The 7,040-nt window shown below is 40.1% G+C and overlaps 1 long non-coding RNA gene across 1 annotated transcript in view; it reads right to left on the minus strand.

Moving 5' to 3' along the window:
• The window catches only part of LOC104853419, a 24,649-nt gene extending 17,876 nt beyond the window's left edge, over window positions 1-6,773 (minus strand). The window contains exon 1 of the long non-coding RNA XR_777786.1: window positions 6,762-6,773. This is a non-coding gene — a long non-coding RNA (uncharacterized LOC104853419). The remainder of the gene's footprint in view (window positions 1-6,761) is intronic.
• Between the last annotated feature and the right edge of the window lie 267 nt (window positions 6,774-7,040).

Genomic DNA, 7,040 nt, shown 5'->3' on the forward strand with positions numbered 1-7,040 from the left:
TCTCACTATGTAGTTGAGACTGACCTGGAACTCACTATGTAGCCCAGGCTGGTCTCAAACTCCCAGTGATCCTCCTACCTCAGCCTCCCAAGTGCTGGGATTACAGGCATGTGCCACCACATGCGGCTGGGAAAAATGTCTGTGAAAATAATGCTACATCTTTTGGTGTTAGCAGTTTACTCTGGGGAAAAAATTGAGACTAGTTGTGTTCATTCCTTACCCAAACCTGAGCAGATTTTATTATATGGTGAACATTTTTAAGAAATAAGCTTTTTTTTAACACCTCACTTGAGGGTGTTTGGATTTTATTAAATATTTTCATAGGCATGCATAGGATATTTTCACAGATATTCTAGAATATGGAAGAATCTCTACACAAAAACAGTAAAATAATTGGCTGCTTTTACTGTAGGAGTTTTTTTTTTTTTTTTTTTTTTTTTTTTTTTTTAAGATGGTATCACTGTATAGTTCAGCCTGGCCTTGAACTCACTATGTAGCCCAGGTTGGCCTTGAACACACATCAAAATGTACCTAGTTTACTGTAGAAGTATTGATTGTACATTTAAAGTAATCTGGAAAATTCTAAAATTTATGGTTTCCTGGGTTCTCATGTAAGTGATAATGGGTTTCTTAGTGTGTATTAGAATTACTTGGTATCTGTAAAAATACAGAGCAGGACAAGGTGTGCATGCTTGTAATCCCAGCACCTAGGAGGGAGGCTGAAGCAGGATGATTGTGTGCTTTCAAGGCCATCCTGAACTGTAAAGCAGGATGTTTTCACAACAAAACAAAACAGAAAACACCTTCCCATCACCACCAACCAGAAAACAAACAAAAAACATACCTGGCCTGATCTCCAGAGTACTCCTTTATATGTCTTGATGGGGCCCGAAATTTGTTTATATTTATTTTTATTTAACTTTATTTATTTTCTTCTCCCAAATCTACTTGAACCTGGACTCATCTTTTTTTTTTTTTTTTTAAATAGCAAAACATTTATTGGTACATCTTAGGCATACTCATCATAGGGAATTTGTACTGTGCATGTTACATCCTGCCTCATTTGTCCCATTATCTCCCTCCCTTCCCTATGTATGAAAGCTTTGTTTGCTTTTTTTCCTTCTATTTTCTTTTTTTTTTCTTGTCCCTTTCTTCCCTCCCCCTTGTTTCCCTTCCATTTGAACGTTCCAAAATATTTTTTTGAGGGAGGTGGGTCAGTGGTAATGGATTTTTGAATCCAGGGCTTTTCTCTTCCCCCCACCCCTCCACTCCTGCCCCTTGAGACAGTTTTACTTTTGCTATGAAGTGCACATCTTTGAACTCACTGTGTAGCCAAAGGCTAGGCTTGAACTTGCAACTGTCCTCCTACCTCAGTTTCCTGAGTGCTGGGATTATAGGCATGAGCTTCCTGGTCCCTGCCCCCCACCCTCACTTGGAGACAGGGACTGCCTGAGTTGCCAGATTGCCCAAATTGGGCTCAAACTTGGCATCTTCCTCCTTCTGAGCCTTTTGGAGTACTGAGATTACAGATATGTGCTGCCAAGCATGGATAAAAATTCACCTTTAAATTTTTTGGTTTTATTGAGATAGGGTTTTGCTATTTGGGTCTGGCTGGCCTTGAATTCACTGTGTAGCCCAGGCTGTCCTCACAGTGATCCTCCTGCCTCAGCCTCCCTAGTGCTGGGATTACAAGCATGCACCACCATGCCTGGCTTCCAGTAACCCACTTTTTAAAGCAGCTCTTTGATATTGTAGTTGATAGTTCTGAGTCACACAGTGAGGTGCTCGAAAGCCCCCAGGCTCTGTCTCATCTTTTTAGCAGCTCTGGTGTATGGGATACTGAAAGAGACCCTTCTTCAAAGGAGAGGTAAAAAAGATTTAGTATTTATTGAAGAAAGGCCTTTCTAGATTGTAACTCTGACATGCAGTCCTAATAAAATCTTTAAATAAAAATAAATAATAAAATAGTTACTAGTCTTCAGTAGATGATTCTGGCTCTTGAGCATAATCTGAAGGGTTTGCTAATCCTCATTTAGCAATGGAAAAAAAAAAGTAAGTTTATAGTGCATCAAACTAACAGTTTGAGAATTTTTATATCCAGAAATCATTGCACTATTATCTTTTCGGTGAGTAACTGAATTTTGTCATGATTAAGCAATAAATTAACTGTAACCTCAGCACTGTGGGATGCTAGGGCTGGAGGACCATAAATTTGAGCTCAGAGTTATGAGACTCTGTCTCAAAAAAGGGGAGGAACGGATGGAGATAATAGTTTAGGGGGAAGGCCCTGGGGCTTAATCGCAAGTACCACAAAACAAAACAAAACAATAATTAAATGACTTTTAGACAATAATTTGTTGTTCAGTGATTTTTTTTTTTTTTTTGTACCGGGATTGAACTCAGGACCTTGTGTTTGGGAGGCAGGGGGTGGAACCAGTGAGCTAAATCCTCGGCCCTTGAATTTGTTATTTAATGAAATTTAGTTTGTTATAAATGCAGAAGTTGCTGGGCATGCCTGTAATGCCAGCACTGGCTGAGCTGAGGCAGGAGGATAGCTGTAAATTTGAGGCCATCCTGGGCTACATAGTGAGATTGTTTAAAAACAACAACAACAACAAAACTAAAAACGAGTTTAATCCCTCCCTTTAGAGATTGAATCCAGGGCCTACACAGCACTGTGCCACTGAGTTACATCCTTAGCTCTTTTAAAAAAATTTGAGATGAGATCTCACTGAATTGCTCATGCTGGCTTCAAACTTGAGATCTTCCTACCTCAGCCTCCAAGTAGCTAGGCCTAATTACAGATAGGTGCCTCATTTCCTGTTTGCACTAGTCTTTAAAAAAATTATTTTATTTATTTTTAAAAATTTTACTTTATCCCATTTCCTCTCCTTCTATGTACAGAAGCTTTGCTTCCATTTTTTTCCTTCTATTTTCACTTTTTTTCTTGTCCCCTCCTTTTTCTTGTCCTCCCTTGTTTCCTTTTCCATTTGAACACTTTTTTCCCATTTCCCCATATCTATTTTACATTTTAGTCCTTATTTATACTTTTGAAGCAATGCAGTATTTAAACATGTGTGTCTTATTTATTTCAGTTAAGAGTATTGCATCAGGTCTACCCATAAAGCTATAAAGCTCATCTTTCTTTATAGCAGAGTAGTATAGTATATTAAAAAAACTTTTTTTTTTCTTTTCTAGTATGGGGAATCAAACTCAGGACCTTGCACTTGCCAGGCAGGTGTGGCTCCACTGCACTAAATCCCTGGCTTGAAACAACATCTTTATCCATTTGTTAGTTGATGGGCATTTGGGCTGTTTGCACAATTTAGCTATTACGAACCATGCTGCTGTGGACATGAGTGTGTATGTATCACTGTGGTATGATGCCTTTAATTCTTTTGGGAAGATACCAAGAAGGGGAATATAAATAGCTGGTTGAAGTGGAACCTGTAGTTTAAGTTTTTTGTTTTTTTGCAACAGTCTCTCACTATGTAATTGAGACTGACCTGGAACTCACTGTGTGTATCCCAGGCTGGTCTCAAACTCACAGTGAGCCTCCTACCTCAGCCTTCTTAGTGCTGGTATTACAGGTGTGTGCCACCACGCCCGGCCTATAGTTTTAGTTTTTGGAGGAATCACATCAGTTTCCACAGTGGCTATACCAGACTATACTCCCACCAGCAGTGGAGAAGGGTTCCTTTTTCCCACAGCCTCTCCAGCATTTGTTATTGGTTAATTTCTATCTTTTCTTCCTCCTCCTCTTCCCTTCCTTCTTTCCTGTGCTTGGGATCGAACTCAGGTCCTTACACTTGGGAGGCAGGCCCAGCACCACTGAGCTAAATCCCTGCCCACTTTTTTTAATTGGTTAATTTCTTGATAGCCATTCTTTCTGGAGTGAGATGGACTCTCAACAGCCGTTTGTTGTTGTTTTTGCTTTGGTACGGGGATTGAAAGGACCTTGCGAAAGGACCTTGTGCTTGGGAGGCAGGCGGCTCAGTTTTAATTTGCGTTTCTCGAATGTTGAACACTTTTTCACATGTTTATTTACAGTTTCTACTTCATCTGAGAAGTGTCTATTCATTTCAGATTGGGCTATTTATTTATTTATTTTTGAGACAGGCAGTTGAGACTGCTCTGGAACTATGTAGCCCAGGCTTGTCTCGAACTCACAGTGATCCTCCTACCTCAGCCTCCCGAGTGCTGGGATTACAGGCATGCACCACCAAGGCCACCTTGCCCACCACACCCGGCTATTTACTATTATTTTTGAGATAGAGTCTCCCTTAGGTAGTTCTGGTTGACCTTACACTCAGTGTGTAGCCCAGATTGGCCTGGAACTCATGGCAATCCTCTTGCCTTAGCCCTGAGTGAAGGCCCTGGGTTCAGTTCCCAATGCTGACAAAAAGGGTGAAGAAGTTCTTCCTGTTATACCTTTTTCTATATAGAGCTTAGGAAAGTGGGGTGATCTCTGTTGGCAAGGGAACCAAGTTGCCCCAGCAGTTAAGCATCAGAAAACAATTGTTTTTTTCTAAATTAAAATGTTAGTATTTTTCTTTTTTTTTTTTTTTCAGTTTTAATTGAGTTTATTGGTACATTTTAGGGATACAGTACAGTTACATTCATTGTTGGGATCTTGTCAGGTTTACTTTTCTTTCTTTCTTTCTTTCTTTCTTTCATTCATTCATTCATTCATTCATTCATTCATTCATTCATTCATTCATTCATTCTGAGACAGGTTTTGCTGTTTAGTTCAGGCTGGTCTTGAACTCACTGTGTAGCCCAGGCATGCCTTGAACTGGTTTCAGCCTCCCAAGTGCTGGGATTACAGGCATGTACTAGCACACCTGGCCAGTATTCAGGCTTAATTGCAGACTTGGCACTTTGTGATTAAAAAGTGGTTTGGGGTTGTAGTTTGGGCAACTCAGTCTTTAAAAGGTTTGCCATCACTGTCTTGTATGATCCTTTGGCTTTTCTGTTTTCTTTTTTCTTTTTTTGAGGAAGAGTGAATTTTGAGGGGGTGTGGGGTATCAGGAATTGAACTCAGAACCTTGTGCTTGCCAGGCAGTCATAGCACCACTGAGCTAAATCCCTGGCCCTGAGTCTGATTTTTTTTTAAGTGGGTAATCCAAATTGGGATATTCTAGAGATAGTATATATAGTACAACATAATATATATGTGTGTGTGTGTGTGTGTGTGTGTGTGTGTGTGTTAAAAATAAATTTTCTAATTATACACAAGCATTTCTATTGTGAAAATTTGGAAAAGCTGAAATGTATGTGATAAACATCAGCCACTCCTTTGCAGACTTTCTTGACATTTATTTTTCTTTTCACTGCATTTGTCTTTATTTGGTTGTTTGAGGCAGGGTCTTGCCATGTAGCCCAGGCTGGCCTTGAACTCTAGCCTCAGCTTCCCAAGTACTGCAGTTACAGGGATGTGCCATCATTCCTGGCTTCTCTGCCTATTTTTGCAAACTGAAATTCTGAAAAGAAGATCCCCCACCCCCTCTGGGATTTGAATCCAGGACTTTAGGCATGAACTACAGCCCTAGGCCTCCCTCCCACCTTATTTTTGAGACAAGGCCTTGCTAAATTAGAGTCCTGTTTTAGCTTTCTAGAGTGCTAGGATTACAGTAGTACACTGCCACACCTGGGTTAAGGTTAGTGTTTTGTTGTTTTTCCAGTGCTGGAGATTGAACACAGAGGCTTAACACTGAACTGTTTTAAATATTGTATACTGTTTATTAAACTTTTTTTTTCCCCCAAATTTTTAAGTCTTCTTTTAAGACTTTTAGAAGGGAAACTCCTGTTGCTTGTGGCTGCACCTTGTTTCTCATCTTTTTGTGCTTTAGGATTCTAAAAACTTAACCCTTTTTGTTTTTCAGTTTATAGTGCAGGCTGGCCTTGACTCATGGTGGTCCTCCTACCTCAGCTTCCCTAGTGCTGGGATTACAGGTGTGTGCTTCTATGCCTGTTTTTTTTTTTTTTTTTTTCATTGAATTTATTGGTACATTTTAGGTATACAGTACAGTTATATTCATTTATTGGGATCTTATACCTTTACATGACAGGTCTTGGTTTTCATTTTTCCCCTTGTCCCTGCCCTCCCTTCAGCCCCTCCTCCCCTCCCCATTTACAAACATTTTTTCATTTTCTCCTATTTTTTTCTTTCCCTTATTACCTTTCCCCTACCCTTCCCATTTTCCCGACACCTTTTGTCCTTTTCTTCCCATCACTATGCCCGATTTAAAACTAACATAACCAATTTTAAGCCTTGTGTAGTGAGGAGTATGGCTTTAGTCTAAGGCTTTTGATAATATTTTTTCACTGTAGGAAAGCCAAGGATAATATTCTTTTTATGTTTAATAATGCATAGGCTCATTTATATCTTAGTAGTCTTTTTATATTTAATCATGCATAAATTGGTTTTATCCAGGAGTTAAGTTGTACTAAATGTTGTCGTCCTGACCTGTCGTCATCCCATTTTGTGTGTGTGTGTGTATGTGCATGCATTCCACTTTGGACATCTAAAGTATAATAGTTTCCCCAGGGAAGTAGTGTAATTTTCAGTGTTGTTGGTGGTTTTTACATCTTTCCCTTAGGGGTATACCTTTGCTGCTTGCTTTTGCCCTTAGCATTTTCCAGGTGTAAACAAGAACAAAACTGTGGCTCTCTGGTTTGGTTTATATTGATTTCTTACAGGTGCAGCAGTGGCACAGATGAGGATGTTGTACTGCTATCCACTTTAGAGTTTGCCAGACCTTCAGAGGCCCAGTAAGGCATGTAGTGTGGCTGCTGGGGGAGCAGTACCATGTGGCAGCTTTTTGGGGTGCGTGTGTATGCTGGGACCAAACCCAGAGCCTTTTCTTGTGTCCTTTACCACTGAGTTGCACTCCCAACCCTGTTTTTTTGTGAGTGTCTTTGTGTGTGTGATAGCTTTTGTGCTGAGCTACACTTGCCCCCCCACACCCCTTGGTACCATGGATGGAACTCAGGACCTTGTTCTTGCAAGATAGGCGCAGTGCTGCTGAGCTAAATCC

This window comes from Fukomys damarensis, unplaced genomic scaffold, assembly GCF_012274545.1.
Source record: "Fukomys damarensis isolate Sample0158 unplaced genomic scaffold, DMR_v1.0_HiC HiC_scaffold_13, whole genome shotgun sequence".
In the NCBI taxonomy this organism is placed as follows: domain Eukaryota; kingdom Metazoa; phylum Chordata; class Mammalia; order Rodentia; family Bathyergidae; genus Fukomys; species Fukomys damarensis.